Source organism: Taudactylus pleione, unplaced genomic scaffold, assembly GCF_031769625.1.
Source record: "Taudactylus pleione unplaced genomic scaffold, aTauple2 ptg000437l, whole genome shotgun sequence".
Classification (NCBI taxonomy): Eukaryota; Metazoa; Chordata; class Amphibia; order Anura; family Myobatrachidae; genus Taudactylus; species Taudactylus pleione.
Genome location: NW_028284839.1, coordinates 7391282 through 7408328, shown reverse-complemented (window position 1 = coordinate 7408328; position 17047 = coordinate 7391282). Strand labels below are relative to the sequence as shown.

General features: G+C 43.1%; 1 long non-coding RNA gene across 2 annotated transcripts in view; it reads right to left on the bottom strand.

Annotated features, from left to right (window-relative positions):
* The window catches only part of LOC148505797 (uncharacterized), a 61817-nt gene that overhangs the window by 29846 nt on the left and 14924 nt on the right, over positions 1 to 17047 (bottom strand). The gene's annotated exons all lie outside the window — the stretch shown is intronic.

The window sequence follows — 17047 nt, the reverse complement described above, 5'->3', positions numbered from 1 at the left end:
TCCTGCTAGGGTTCTGTCTCCACTCATGGGTCACACAGTGTCCCGCTGGTGGTCAAAACGGCAGCGTGCCCGGCATCCATTCACTGACCGCAGCGCTTGGGGGCTGCCCGGCATGTCCATAATGGCCGGACACGCCCCCGGAGTGATGAAAAGGGGACGCGTCATAAAGACACGCCCCTTTTCTTTGGCCACATCCCCTAATCAGGCACGCACGCGCAGAAGTGCCCTAGCTCTAGATCCGGTGCCCTGCCTGCTGCCGGACCTAGAGTGAACACTAGGAATGGTTAGGGTTAGCCAGTGGGGGGGGGGGTTAGGGGTAGGATACTTACAGACAGGTGTCAGTATCCTAACACTGTTGAGAGGTCAGGATTCTGACGCCAGGATCCTGAGCGCCGGCATCCCATACCCAACCCGGGTATGGTTATAGAACAACAATGGTCGGCACTAGGCACTTGTGGAACATATACACAACATGGACAAAAGTATGTGAACACCCACAATTTGGTTGTTGAACATCTCATTCTATTATATGCATTAGCCATTATTATGGAGTGGTCTCCCCTGTGGTTGCTATAACAGTCTCCAGCTTTATGGGAACACTCTACACTAGATCCTGGAACATGGCTGTGGGGGGATTCAATGCCTTCAGCCACAAGAGCATCGCTGAGGTCGGTCACTGATGTTGGGTATTAAGGCCAAGCTTGGTAATCGGCTTTCTAAAAGCGACCAATGGGGTTGGTCATTGCTCTGTGCAGGCCACTTACGTTCTTCCACATCAAACTCTGCAAACAAGACCTCCCTTTGTGCAAGGAATCATTGCCAAGCTGAAATAGGAAATCTAGGAGTGCAAATAGTAACTGAATGAACAATAGTTCTAAGAACCAATTAGAAGATTAGACAATTGCAAACCACTGACATTTTAATTATACACAAATTAAAAATGTAAATATACAAATAAAGATGCATAAGATAAATAAAAAAAATGACTAAAGTAATTGTAAATGTACATGAACTAGACTGCATTCAATAAACACAATTAGGTTTCTCACCACTGCAGTTGGTGAGACTTAAGCCGGCTACACACTTGGCCGATATTGGCACGATTTGCCGTATCGACACGACAAATCGTGCATATTGGCTAGTGTGTGCACACTACTGCGCACTCCCGCAGGTCGTATGCGTTATCTTCCGATTGCCGTGCAGCACGGACAACATGAAGATATCGCATGCAATTAGGTGCCAATCGTGTAGTGTGTACGGCCAACCGGATGATCAGAGGATATGTCGGCCCGATTTGGCCAATTTTGATGTCATATGTTGCCAGTGATCGTTGTAGTGTGTACGGGAGCAGCGATAAATTGTAAACAATATATCGTTCAGTAGTATGCAATATTGGACAGTGTGCAAAATTACAAGTCGCTCAGGTGTGTACCCACCCTTAATCAGAGTAATGTAGTTGGTGATGTAGAGCCTAAAGATTTTGCCTTCAATTTAGCTCACAATTGTAAGCACTGTAAGTAGCGATTCAAATGGAACCTATTAGGAGCAGATAATCAGTAAATCACAGTAGAGTCCGAGCAGGGGACTATAGAAATGTTCAGTGAGGGTCCAATGCACAATAATGAAGAACAGTCATGTTGTAAAGGCCATAAATGAAGTCTAGAGGATATCTGCCAAAACACTCCTTGGAAATTACAATCAGCTAATATCAGTATAATGCGTTTACCCCACAGAGTATAATAAGCTCAGCAGGTGGTGTGTTATATCAGCAATATACTCCCAGCTGATGAGGATTGTAATACAGCCAGTTTGGAACGTATGTGGTTGTAAGCGGACAAGTCCTCACAGGATTGTTAATGCAAAGTCACTCAATAGTGGAGTGGCCTCAGTCTATTGTAGCCGTTTCAAATACCACAGCGCTGGTAAGTTGAATTCACTGGAGGAGGGAGTGAGCAAGCTAGGAGCCCAGCACGTACATACACCGCCAGTCGGTGAAGGAGATCTTCCTCTGATGAAACCATCTCATACAATGGTGGAGAAATGCGTTAGTGTCACCCACTGATTAGACTCTCCTTCCCCTAAAAGGCTGGAAGTACACATTATCTAAAATGTAACTCTTTGCTGTAGCAATAAGAGTTCCCTTCACTGGAACATTTCTTACTCCAAAGAACGAGTGATGCTGGCCACACACACAGTGATATTTTACACGACCTTGCCGATTCAGATACATTGGAACGACAGATCGTGTAAAATATGGCCAACTCCTGAGTAAATCGTGAGTCCCCACTCACGATCACGATGCGGGTCCCAGCTGGTCGCACATCGCATCTTCAGATCTGCCGTGCAGTAGGGCAGATCTGACAATCTAGGAGGCGATGCACTGTGAAAGTCTGGATGCAGGAGAGATCGTTTGAAGATTGGACACCAAATTGTGTGCAGATCGTGTGCATAGTTGCCGGGTACAGTTTCAAGGGAAATCGTACACATCGGCCGATCGTGTGCAGATTTCCATGTGTGTTTCCATCTTAAGAGTACAACAATAATGAGCTTTACTCCACCCCAACGAATGTAAGGCATTGGGCTTGGTGATCTGAGGCTTATGTATGGCTGCTCAGCCATGGAAACCCAATCATGAAGCTCTTATATACTGTGCCGACATTGCTTTGAGAGACTACTTGCAACACTGTAGTGAGATGACTTCTTACGTGCTACACACCTAAGCACTTCTGCTCTGGGAGCTTATGTAGCCTACTGTTTTGCTGCTGAGCTGCTGTTGCTCCTAGACAGTAACAGCACTTTGAGAAGCCAGCTGGCGCTCTAACAGTGCAGAAACGAGATTAACCGACTTGCTGGAAAGGTGGCATCCTGTGACAGTACCAAGTTGAAAGTCACTGAGCTCTTCAACACAACAGTCTACTGCTAATGTTTGACTATGGAGATTGCATGGCTGTATGCTTTATGTTATGTACCAGTTAGCAATGGGGTGGATGTAATGGCCACACACACTAATCAGAAGGGGTTTGCACATACTGTGGACCATGTACTGTAGCCAGACACAGACAACGTTGTCAGATGCACCTTAAGAATTACTAAGAAGTGGAAAAACATTGTAAGTAGGGAGACCATCAGAATTTCCATGAGAGGACTTTTCAGACATAAGGCGGGATTGTACCGAGCATCGCATTCCGTCACCTATCAGGTACATACAAGCGTTAATTACGGCGGTATGTACCTAGAAATGCAATTGAAAACGCAAAAGGACAGCTCTCCCGATGAGAGTTCCTTTGCAATCGAGGGACTACTGGGTTTAAGACTCAGAAGTCCCTCTACGCATGTGCAGAACGGCGCACTAGAATTGCAGAAAGATGCCCATAGGCTTCTACTGGGTGACACCATCTACAGATGGCATTACCCACCGGGTCCAAGCTACCGGTATGCATTGCATTCTGGAGCTTGGTACATATATGAGAAATACGTTCAACCCACTGAAAACAGGTTTTGACTGCATTTTTGCCCATAGTAGACCCCGCACATATAATTTAGCTGCGTTACTGACAAAAAGTATAAATACAAACTGAAAATGCCAATTCTACTTTGGTGGCATAAAAAGCTAAGCATTCTGTCATAAAGATACAGTAGCCTCAAGGAATTTGTTTCACTGTTGTACTTTTACACTAAATAAACTTAGTTATGTCTGCCCCAGGTATATTGGTCCTTTCCATCACCAGTGACATCAAAAATATTCTTAGGTTTAAGGTTACACCCTCAAACTTTTTTTTTTTTTTTTAAAGCATTATCAAAACTCAGAGAACCCTAAACAGGACAGCTGTGATAGGAGAGCAAGGGATTATGGGGGGGGGGGGGGAAACAAAAAAAAACTACAATTAAGCACTACCATAATGAAAAGGAGTTCTGCCAGCTCTACGACAGAAACTAGGTAAAGTCCTGTAACAAGAATAGATTTATAAATGCATCACTTAAATACTGACAGAAGGTAAAAGCAAATGCAAAATTAACAAAAGTAAATAGAGTCCCATCAACCAGATAGACTTCAGTAGATCCTACCATGTATGCCTACTGTAATGTGTGGGGTCAGCCCTCACAGGTAACAAAGGCCTATGCACAATTACTTTTGTAGAAACACAACATTTGATAATTGTTTGTGCTTGAACATTAACCTGGCCATTAAGGGTGTTGTAAGAACCGAAGCAGATTACATTTTTTTATAGCTTCGATAATCCTCCGTCCCTTGCAAATCTACTTTGAATAGATGGAAAGCCAATTATAACTAATTCTTATATAAACACACAGCTTCTAATCTGGGTAAATTGAATATGTGGCCAACAAATATTAACCATCTATCGTCTCTGTGGACCTTTCATTATATAATATATTTCTATAGTAAAATATAAGTTAACAAAATACCTTGCGCTAAATGAGGCACCTGTAATGGAATCGGTATGATTTACCGCTGGATGCAAGTCCATCGGTTGGTATCCCGACAGCGACTGCCCGACATGGGTGAAAATCCCGATCGTCCCCAAGTATAGATTAACCTAATTCCCTCCCAGAACCCTCCCTTAGGGGTGCCTAACCCTAACCTTCACCCCAGTCCCTAACCCGAATACCCCCCCCTTCCCCGCCGCCTAAACAAAAGTTCCCCCCACTGGGGTGCCTAACCCTCCCTCCCCCTAGCCTAACCCTAACCTCCCAAGGGGTGCCTAACCCTAAGCGTGGTTATGGTTATAGTGATATTATATAGGAGAGTTCAAAGTGAACAAAGTAACAGATAACCTATTGTCAGTCCAGAAACACAGATCTGAAAGGTCAGCCTTTCCTTAATGTTCCATAGGTGCTGAACACACATGAAAGACACAGTAATGCCCGTGTTGTTACACTCTAATAGGTCTCGGACAACCATTGGAGCGGTACGTTACCTGCATTACTGGGTGCTATATCCCACTCTCCCAGCGTGAACATTTTGGCAGCGGGAGTCATTGGAGCACCTCTACCTTGCCGCCGGTCCACACATTCTATATTCCATTACCTCAGGACAGTAACTATATGGGGATATTGGATATCTATATCCTACATTTGTGAGTATATTATGTCAGCAATTAATTCAAGTATACAAGAGTCCAGACGACAGCAGAGGCAGTATTCTGGCAGCCTGGATGGGGTTAATACCAATACTGTAATTACAGTGATAGCGAATTGGAGTGATGAAGAAGTGAAATGTACACTATGCTGTCAGAAGCTGCATCATGCTCTTACTGGCTGAATCAAATAGCAGTAAAGCACAAACACTCATGAACTCAGAGCTACACAGTGGTAATCAGCCATGATTCCTGCAATGCTAAGGGCAGTCCCCACACCTCCCTTTTGTGATCTAATCTTTGTGAGCCTGAAAAAGTAAATTTTTAATGACATACTTAGGGTTTTAAATGGCTGACCCGGGGTCAGTGTGAACAGGGCCAACCCTGGTCGAAGGTGCAGTGTGAAAGGGGTCTGACCTGGGTCGCAGCTGGGTTGGACCAGTGTTCAAAATAAAAGCAATTGTATATTAAAAGAAAGTCTTAATAATCAAAAATATGTTGTAGGTTTTTTTTGGGGGGGAAGGAACATTATTTGGTTGTATAAGTTCTCAGTCTTACCCTGTCACCTTCACAATATAATAAAGGTACCATACATCTCCCATCTTCATTGTATAACATACAGGCTGTAGGTTTGGTTGGAATTATTGTGTTATCACACACTAAATGTCTGCATTGTATTTTCTACACTTGGGACCAACACAGACAAGTCAAATTTAATAACTAAATGAAAAGTATTCCGCTTGGCTTTGCACCATCTACACCACATGAACTCCCAACATCTGACATTTTCTATCTGTATATTGTACTAGTTACTTCTCAATGCTGATTCAACAAGCTCAAAATAAGTAGTTACAGTAATACAGTGTAATCTGTAGGTGGTAGAAGGCTGTATAATTACACTAGATGCTCAAGGCTTCACTTATACCCCTTTCAGACATACGACCCGGGAAATTTCCTGCTCAGACCCGGGAATTTCTCCTGTGCAAATTCCCAGGTATTTGATCGAGACCCCCCTTTCACACTACAGCGTCTACCCGGGAAATTCCCAGGTAGACCCCTTTCAGACATAAGCAGGGTTTTTTAGTTTTAATCTTACCTCCCTCTCCTCTGTCCTTCCTAGCCTATCCCCTCTCCGGCTGCCGCTGATGTCATCAGGCAGACGACCAATCACTACAGGCATTTTATTTTATTATTAAATTTAAATGCGCCCTGGTGGTCCAGCAGGAGTGTGGGTAGCGTGCTGTGGCAGAGACCAGCCGGCGGGTGTCCCCGGCGTTGGGGGTGGTAAGCAGCAGCGTTGAGTGTCCTATAGGATGCTCTGCGAACTCAAAGCAGCAGCGCTGGGCATCCTATAGGACACTCTGCGCTGCCAAATCAATGTAAAAGCTGCTTGGTGCAGCCCGGGAGTAGTAAATTCCCGGGTAGCACCATTCAGACATAAGCAGGGTAATTTTCCGGGACTTAAGTCCCGGGAAATTCCCTGGTCGATTGAAGGGTCGGCTACCCGGGAATGTGTTCCCGGGTAGGTACCTTTCAGACATACGCGGCAACCCGGGAATTTGGCTGAGGCAGGCCAAATTCCCGGGATTCTCGGCATGTCTGAAAGGGGTATTATAAGCTTTATATTGCTATGGCTCCTGCCTGACAAGTAATGTGACCCCACTGGAGCCTAAAAGTCAATTTCTGTAGTATACTATAGCAGAATATCCCAAACTCCTCCATTACACTCCAGGTTTTAAGGATATGCATGCTTGAGCACAGGTGACTTAATTAGTACCTCAGTCAATTTGATTTAAACATCTGGACTCAAACATGGCTATCCTTAAAACCTGGACTATAATGGGAAACTCTACTTTAGTAAATCTTTTTTTATTCTTTTTACATTCCCAAAAATCAGATTTGATATAACAATCCCAACTTCTGTCAGGTCAGGTTTTTCATTTTGTTGTAATTACCTTCATAGATTTGGTGAGTATCCCTTGCTGAACAAATTCAATACAACATGTAGGTGAGAACAGCTGCTTAGCATTCCCTCCCATGGAACAGGTCATAGACGGTCAATAATAGGTTTAGGTTCATAACCCTATTCCGACCTAAATCCATCAGTGTGACAAGTGTTACATACAATTCAGGGTCATAAAAATAATATATACATATACACACACACACTAATAAAATTATATATAACACACATACATACATATTTTTATTACATACACACAGATTTTTCCTTACTGGCTCCTTTTTTTTTACTGACAGCTGGAACCCACAGCTAGTTCCAATAAAGTCTTCAGTGGCAACTGCACACAATCCCTTCTAGAGTAGCGAGTGGCAAAGCAGATGCCCGAGAGACGGATCAGACCATGAAAGGAGACAAGACAATGCCCTATCCTGACACAGCAACAAGCCTTATGCCTTTCCGTGCATGGCGGATATTTAGATTGAAATCCGAGCCCATATCTTTTGTTTCAGGTCCATAAATCCAACCCAGATTTCTGTAAGCAAGATGTCTCCAGCTCCCTAAAGGTTTTAGTGCCGAGCATTGTGCTGGGGAAAAGAATTGTGAAAAGTCATTGATTTAAATTAGACAATTTAGTCTGTGACATTGGCGAGGAAATATGCTCTTCTTTCAGCAGTGAGACTGGAGGAATTGCTCTTTAGATGTTAAATCAAATTTTGCAATTTTTCTGGCAAATGAGGCATGCAAGCACATTATCAAAATCATGGCTTCCAAAATTAATCTGCCACTAAATAATTTATCACGCTGGTGATCTTATTGTAAATAAGCTGGAATAGGGATCACGTGGAGCCCGATCAAAGTTTTATTGGCCAATATCATTAGCAATAAAGCACTTGCTTATCGGACTATGTGAAAGACAGGCGATCATTAAAAATAAATTGCAAAAACGAGAATGTCATTGGCCGCAAAATATTCATCTGCTGCTTACTGTCTTAGCCATGATCCATAGAAGTACATCAGCATGCTAAACGAAGTAAGAATATGCTTTCTACTTTCTCTGTGAGGTCAAAGTTGAGAAAAGTATTTCGTTCACTTAACTCGGGGGCGGGCAGTAAGCATCCCTCCAGCTGCTGTTGAACGGAGTTCAGCAACGGTGCTTAAAAAATAAAATCCTTTAATGCAAAGGCTCCAAAACTGCCATTACAGTCCAAGTCTTACAGGTATACATGAATGAGCATAGGTGACTTATTTTAGTACCTCATTCAATTTGATAGCACCATCTGGACTCAAGCATGGAAATCCTTAAAACCTGGACTGTAATTGAGTACTTTGGAAACTTCTGCTTTAAAGTATTACAGTACAGAGGAAAAAAAAAAAAGTGCAAACTACTAACCATTAATACAGGGCTTGACAAATTTTTCTAAAATCTAGGAGCCAGACCACTGTCCACCCAAAAATATTACAGGAGTGAGGAGCACAGCTCTGTGTGTTATGCAACCTTTATACACACTATACTAGTCCACAAAATTGTCACAGTTGAATGGATACATTAAAATAGAGATCCCCCCTCGCTGCTCTGCACAGCTCACCTGCTCCACCCCCCCCCCCCCCACCTCCAGTAATAACACACCACATTTCACATAAAATAATGGTGCCAAGAAAGTACAACAAAAACCCCCTCCCCTCGTGGTCACCCCACTATCCCTCTGAAGCCACTCCGCAATCCCTGGCCACGCATAGACCCTACTACCGGAGAGCTCTATGCAGCCGGAGATAGGAGACAGACAGCCGGGACGTACAGGAGGATCAGGATCAGCGTAGACTGGGACAGACAGCAGGGATCAGAGCAGGCTAGGATGGAGGAGGAGGAGTCAGTGCAGGCCGGGACGGACAGAGGCACAGCAGTCACCACAGGCGACACTTAGCACATGCACTCCTGTGCATGATATGAACACCGCAATACTATAGGCACAAATCTCCGCCGGAGCCGATGAGGATCTGCTTCCTTCCTCACTGCAAAATCTAGTAGCCAGGCAGCAAAATCTGGTAGCCATGGCGACCTGGCCCCCAGGATTTGTCGAGCCCTGCATTAATAAGTATTAAAGTTAAACCTCGCACTTTAAAAAAAAAAAAAAAGCCTGAAAAATGGGAGGAGCTTAAATCAATGATCTGGCTTTGGCTGCGGAGCCTTTCATGATTTTTCAAGCAAAATATTGGTCAATATTATTTTCATTCCAGGTACCGAACACACACACACACACACACACAGACTTAAGGTGCGTATCCACTAATAGACATATAAACGAGAGCACGATTACGACATTGCAATCATGCTGTCATTTGTATATCTAGTGATGTGCCTAGACTGAACGCTCATTCGTTCAGTCCAGGCACATCCATCATCCCCGCACATGCTGAACCTGACGGAATCAGGTTGACCAGCATGTACGGGCGATGATGGATAGCAAAAACGACCAGCGGGCAAGCGCATCGCTGGTCGTTTTTGACATTTACATGTCCGATGAGCGGGCGATTGCACGATAACAACGTCGCTATCGTGCAATCGCCTGTCAAATCCGCCTAGCGGTTACCCGGCTTTACAGAAAAGCTGGTAGACAAGTTTCAGGAGTATTTCGGAACTGAAGTGTTCTAGATAAAGTTATACCTTAGCTATGGGCTGTTAAGAGTAGAGAGGGGGAACTTTCGACACAAAACAGACTACCTGGCAATAATGCCATTGAATGGCGCTACAGTCACATCACACCGTAAAGAGCTAAGGATGTAATAACCAATGTAAGCCTTGTGTAAGTCACCCAGGAACTATACAGTATTACAATACTGTGTTTTACAAAGTGCAATTTTGTATGTAGTCAATATAAGAAAACCACCTGACATGTGCACTTGCTGGTTTGTCTCCTGACAATGCTCAGTATCTATGCATTCAGCCATCATGACGTATGAAGAACTCTCGCTGTGCTCGCTCATAGTAATTTACACTCACACAAAACATTCTAATTTAGCAATGAAGGCAGAAGCATTATGCAATTTAAGCTAAATTGGAAAGTAAGGGTGAGGAGTTCTATTTTCTTAGTCTAATCTTACAATATACTATATCCTAGACTGGCAACCAAAAGGAGGGTGGGAAAGGATGGTAAGATCATAGGAATTAATATTAAGATTAATTAAATGGGGGTGGTTGGAGAAACAAGAGTGAGGGGGTGTAGCAGGGATGGGCGATTGTTACAAGAAAAGAAAGTTCAGTATGTACTCTGCGTCGTCTTGGTGGGTGGGACAGGGGAATGACAATCTGTCTGCTATGCCAAAGTACATTGCTGTATGAGGAGACCGAAAAGAATGGACAATCAGAGCGAATTTAACGGACCATCAGATATTTAACCATCAGAAAGTATATTAATGGAAGATTCTCACCTAGATCGACAGAACAACAGTAAAAGTATATTCTCCATACAGTATTGTATCGTTTACAACAGACTTTTTTTAGGCAACAAATGGGCTCTATCTATTAGGCGCATTCTCGAAACAATTGTCTGACGTTTTAACTTTGCAAAATTAAACGAACCTTATTTAAGAATTAAAAAAAAAAAAAAAACACTGCACACCTGCTTCAAACAGCTATTATGTTAGCGTCTTGGTGGCACCAAAGGTCTTTATTACTCCCAATGTGCACATAAAACTCGAAGAGACAAGCTACATTGCTAGCATACACTGACCACTGGGACTTGCAGTATTTTTACATCTGTGAGAAATAGTCTGAGTCTGTGTAAAAATGGGCTACCACACAAGTGGTCGTGGCTTCTCCTCATGCCAAGTTCCACTGAGCTTCATCTGCATCTTGTACAGGGAGTTTAAAAACTCTCTCCGCAGCGACTTTATGCCAAGTGTGTGACAGACCAAATTTCAAATAGGGGAGCCGCAGCAACTGCCAGTGAGTCCTGGATGGCGATGCTTGGCAGCATTTGGGGTGGCAGTTGGTGGGGCTGCCCTATTTGAAATTCAGACTGTGCTGCAGTCCCACCTCTGGAGCCGCCACTGTCTCACATACTTAGCGCACAGTCACTACGGAGGCGCTTTCCAGAACTCCCTGTATGTGTGTTGTACCATCTCCCGTGTGACGCAAGTCACAGCCTAGCATCTCTGGTACACTTCAGCAGCTTATTGTTGCGTCTGCATTGAGACCTATAGTGCTCCTGCTAGGCTGTTTTAGAGGGTGCAGCATCCTGCCCTATTTCTAAAAGCAAAACCACCCTGCCCGCCGGCGCTGGTCCCGCTGGAACAGCCTGTGGGTGCAGACCTCACCCACGTGTCGCAGTGTCCTGCGGGTGGGAAAAAAAAAACTGCGGTGTACCATTCACCGGCGGTAACTGCATGCCAGGCTCATACGCCCAGCATCCATTCATACTGACGGCAGCGCTTGGGGGGCATCCCGGCAAGTAGATTTATGACAAGCATCTATCTGTAGTTTCCTTGAAGGAGGTTGTAGCATGTTTGGATAAGGTAGCATTCTTGTCCAGACGAGTTATATGAGAATCCAATGCTTCCCATTTAGTGCAATCAGTTGCGGGGAGAGGGGAAAAGGAACTTAAACGTTTCGGTACTTGAAACCTTTTACTGGGCATATACCATGCCTCACTCATATAATCAGACAGCTGGTCAGAGTGAAGAAACTGGTAAAACTACCTTTTGTAGATTAAACAGTGGCTGTTTTGTCTTAGGAGCGGATTCCGCCTCTTCTATTTGTAGAATAGTCTTTACAGCTTTCACCAATGCAGGTATATTTAGAGTGATGAAAAGTGGACGCGTCTTTAAGATACGCCCCATTTTCCTTGGCCACTGCCCCTTTTCAAGCGTGCGCAGATGTGCCCTTTCTCTAGGTCCGGCGCCCTGCCCAGCGCCGGACCTATAGAGAACACTAGACCCTAGATGCAAAATGTAAAGAAAAACATGGTACACTACTCGTCTTGAGCGCCTCAGTCGTGTTGGTGTTTCGCGCCTTATGGCATAAAGAGGCTTCGTGTAGGAGGACACAACTGTATGTCACACACCCACATGTATCTAAAACTGGAGTATGACAAAAATAGGGTTATGATTGCGTGCATGGTGCATGCCATGCACATTAGGTGTGACCGCAGTTATGATGATGGGCCAGAAGAGGGGGGCAAGTATAACAGGGGGTAAGTGTAACAGGTCGGGAGGGGCGCAGCGGTGGTGGCTGAGGTGATCCGACAGATTCTGGTCCATTTACTAGTATATATACAGACTGAATGGCTGAAATACACCTATCTACATCTACACAATTGCACAACATACTAGAATAAGTTTGGCAGGCAATGGTCCAAAATCTGCATGTTATACACAGCCTAGGCCCTACAGGTTATAAAACACCATCAACAAGTGTGAGAAACACATAACAGGTCTCTGCCTCACAGAGACCTACACAGCAATTTATAGCCAACTGCCCCTGCAAATAAAAGCAATATACACCAACCTTGAGGGAGGGGGGAAGGAGTTCTGGGTTTGATTCATTAAATCACACAATGAGCTCCTCTCATATTCAGTGCTGTGGTGAGACTACTACCTGTACTACTAGCAGCCAGTCACTGTAATTTCCAGTGCAGGCATTGGAGGGGAGGAGCAATGTGTAAGTAACAATGAGTCTACAACAGGTAAAAATAACCATCACAAATATATACATCCATGTGTAAAAAAACCAAACAACCAACCAGTGGACTGTTACAGTATTTGCACAGGCTTAAAAAGGGGAAAAATGGTCTTAAAATAAGAATTCCCTGATTATCCAGAGAGTTAAAGATCACACAACTCCATGATTCATTTACCACCGGGACACATTCAGCTGCAAGAGACTAATCTTGTAGTGCGATAGCCGAGAAACAAAAGGATTGTTTCACAAAGTCACTATCTAGACTGGTTACACAGCTTTGTATGTCCTTCATGTTAAAGCGGTGCTACAAACCTTGGATGGTATCAGATGGAGCCTCCTGCTCAGTGCCATGCAGCACTATCCTGATGGCAGGACAGAGAAATGATAGATAGAAACTACTTTACAGCAATTCAACATAACAGGACTCAAAAACCACCTGTTAAAGAATAGGGGAGATGTACCAAGCCTTGAAGTGAGATAAAGTAGAGTAGCTGCCCCAAATAAACTAATCAGCTCCTAGCTCTCATTTGTCTAGCACAGTCTATGAAGTGACAGTTAAAGGCCAATTGGTTGATTTAGGCAACTTCACTTTAGCTCTCTCCAAGGCTTGATACATTTCCCCTTGTGTTACTTTGGGCAATGAAGACCCCATCAGGAGGGAAGAACTGCTTGATCATGAGGCCTCTTTTCTCATACTGTATATACTGTCAGAATCAGACGTACCAAACTTGAGAAGATATTTCACATCGACTGAAAAAAAAAAAAAAAACACACAGGGAGGTACCATGATAAAAAGAAATGCCTGGCGTGACGTAAGCATGTTTCTGTGGTACATACAGACCAGGATTGCATAGTGCGAGGAGCACAGATTTGCACTTATGTTGCCTGTGCATGGGCTATATGTATTGGAAAGATAATCCCGCAGCAGGGATGTTGGCTCTGTAGGTGTTTAGAAAGTAAGTTTTGCCGGATGACAGCTATCAAGGTATGCTGGGACTTGCAGTTTCACAATACCCAGTGGCCTGTCCAACAAAAATGGGACACCGCTTGCTCTGGGTTAACTTACCGGTAAGCCTGATAGTCTGCAATTCTCCAAGCAATGCTTTCTGTAATAACGTTGGTAAACATTCAACTTTTTCATTGGAAAGTTGTAAATTGTGATGAATATTTTAAGTTCTCAAAAAGTGGGTAGATGCAAGCGTAAATCATAATACTACTATTCATTTTGCACAAATTAATGTTTTAAGCAAGTTACTCAGGACATGGTTTGATAAAGTTAAAATGCTTCAGTGAATTTATTTTAATGACTATTTGATAGTGGCGTGGGACAGTAAACGGTAATTAATAACAGGTGGTGATTTGTATTGGTGTGGAGGTAATGGAGGTCTAATTACGAAAGGTTGGCGATGTACATGCACTTCTGTTAGCCTCTGTCCCTGACTGATAAGCAGTATGACTGGCCTGGTGTAAACTTATGCATTTCAGAACACCAGACAGGTTCAATATTGGTTACATCTCCTGGGAGCATATTCAAGTTTCTGCAATGTCTAGCTGTGCAGATCACTGTAGAATACAGTACTTCAACACCCAAAACTTCCTGTACACCTCTGTGGGGCGAGAGGGAATATTGTCATCGATGGTGGTTACGAAGTGCCAGCGCTTCTGATTATCTGGACGGTGTTTCAACGACACCCCGCGAACATTGCACACATCTGAATACTTCACTATAGTCATACAAATATTTGGATCAGAGACCTCATTAAATTGTGTGTGCGCAAAAAACTAATTGTGCCATAAGGATAAAGTGATTGAAAGCCCTGAAATAGTTATAAACAAACAAAGGGGGCAATTCAATTAGCAGCGCAGCGATGTAGCTCCCGGGATGAGTGCCCACAGCTATTTAATTGCCCACATTGCGCCTTGCACTTATGTCGGGAGAAGCAGTTTACCACGACTAATGCCTGTGGCTTAGAAAATGCAGTTTAGCGCGACTAAGTTAAGTAGCGAGGCTGTCACAAAAAGTGATTCTGTCCCGAGGCACTAGTTAGGTTGGATTTGTGCTCGCACCTCTAGTCGCGGATTTACAGTGCAGCCAATGATATAGCTCCGGCATTCGTCTCTGCTACTATGGAGGCAATTCAATAGTTTTTTTTTGGGCCGTCTTAAGTAATGGGCTTCTATCAGAGAAATTCAATGGTTTGCCTGATAAGACGCCCATTAGCTGCAACAGGCTTTTTTCACAGCCTCCTGAGGTGCAAGAAAAAAATGTGTGCAAAGTCCATAGATTAGTCAGTTATAGCGGTTTTGAGCATCTAAATCTGGTGCATTGTACACTAATAGGCATCTATCGGAGAAACAATTGAATTGCTCTGATAGACGCCTATTAGTTAAGACGCCAAAAAAAAACAACTGAATTCGCCCCTATATGTCAGACTATTGTGCCAAGTCCTAGAATTCCTATGCAACACTTTTGTTATAGGTGTTTTGTATCGCTTTGTTTTTGTCATCTTAAGCTGCATACACACCTAAAGATTTTCTGTCCAACCATCCAACTAGTTGATTGGTTGGAATGAAAATCTGGTAAGGGATGAAAGCAAATGACAATCAGCAATTTGCTCCCAAATGCCGGAAAATGGACAAAAACTGTTTGTACAAATTGTTTAGATCAAACATTTAACAAAACTTGTCTGACCGACCATTTTCATCTGTTTTCTGGCATTTAGGAGCAAATTGCTGATCATCAGTTACTCCCATACATTACCAGATTTTCATTCCAACCAATCAACTAGTTGGATAGTTGGACAGAAAATCTTTACGTGTGTACCCAGCTTTAGATTTGTTGATTTTTATCAATAAGTGATAGTCAAAAGTGACTTCCTAAAATGTCACACACACACACACACACACACACACACACAGGACCTGCACAAATGTCATACAAAATAGGAATAGGTCATCTTATACTGTAAAATTATTTAATTTTATGTAAATCTGTAAATGTTGAGTGTCGTTTTGCAAACACAAATCAGAGGGGTAAAAAAAAAAAAAAAAAAGATATTAAAAAAAAAAAAAAAATCAAACAATCCACATATAGTCCACTAAATATTTTAGTGCCCTTGTCGTCGTAGCTGCTGGAGATGTGCTGCCGCAGCAGTTGGCCGTTTGCGGAGACTGTGCATTTTTAAAACCACTTATCAGCTGAGAGCTGCACTCACTGCAAACCTTTAATAAGCTCTCACTGAAAAATGACTTAACCCATGTATCAAAGGCTGTACTGCATGACACTGTACAACACACAAAAAGAGGGATCCCTAAAGAAAGAACACAAGGACACTTACAGAGCAGCTAGTCCCCAGCTGGTGTGATGAGGGTCACCTGTAGAATTTTAAGACCACTGCTGATAGCCTTCCAAACTATCTGTTGGGACACTCCAGTATATCATGGTTTTCTTTCATTTCAAACGGAGCAGTCCAGTGCATATTAAAATATCCTGCATTTGAATCCTTGGATTGGTCGTCAGCGTGGAGAACATTAAAATCTTGTCATAAAAATAACATGGAATTACTTAAACTGTAAAAACTACACCACTACAAACCATGCAGTCATTCAGAAAGGAACCAATTCCACTACACTATACAAATGGCATCCTGTGTTTTTTTGTGACCTACTAGACACAATTCTCAGTAACTGTAAATAACAGGGGACTCCGCAAAGAAATACTAGACCCACTGCTACAATTATAAGTACCATACAACAGCTTAAAGCTTACCATGGCAACTGGCACTTCATTATCTAACAATGTGTCCAGACCAAATGACTGCTTTGCCTACAACCAACAAACCCTCCCCCGTTGTCCACAAAAACGCACTTTGTCAGCCAAAAGTTTCCATGGAAACGCACATCACACATTTTTATGTCAACTTTACAATGAGGACAGAAAAGTTAGAGGAATGCCTCTGCATATAGGATATGACTTGAGCCCTGGACTTACCATGCAGCTAGAGAAATCATATACAGGCGTTCTGACCATTATAGGACAAGGGTCCAAGTTTCAGACCCAGTCCTAAGTCTCGAGTCATGTACCAGATTTACAAATGGATGGCAAATACCTCTTGTCCTATCTAGCACACAGGATAAGGCTCGTTTAGCAAACAGCACATTAAGGTTTTGTATGTTAAAAAAAAAAAAAAAAAACCCCAGTTATTTAGATTTCATTTAGGCAAGTGCGCAGGAAGCTGAAATTAGAACCACAAAGCACTAGAACCATGTCACGTTACACAACTCTATATTCATCTTAGAGCAGCGCATTAT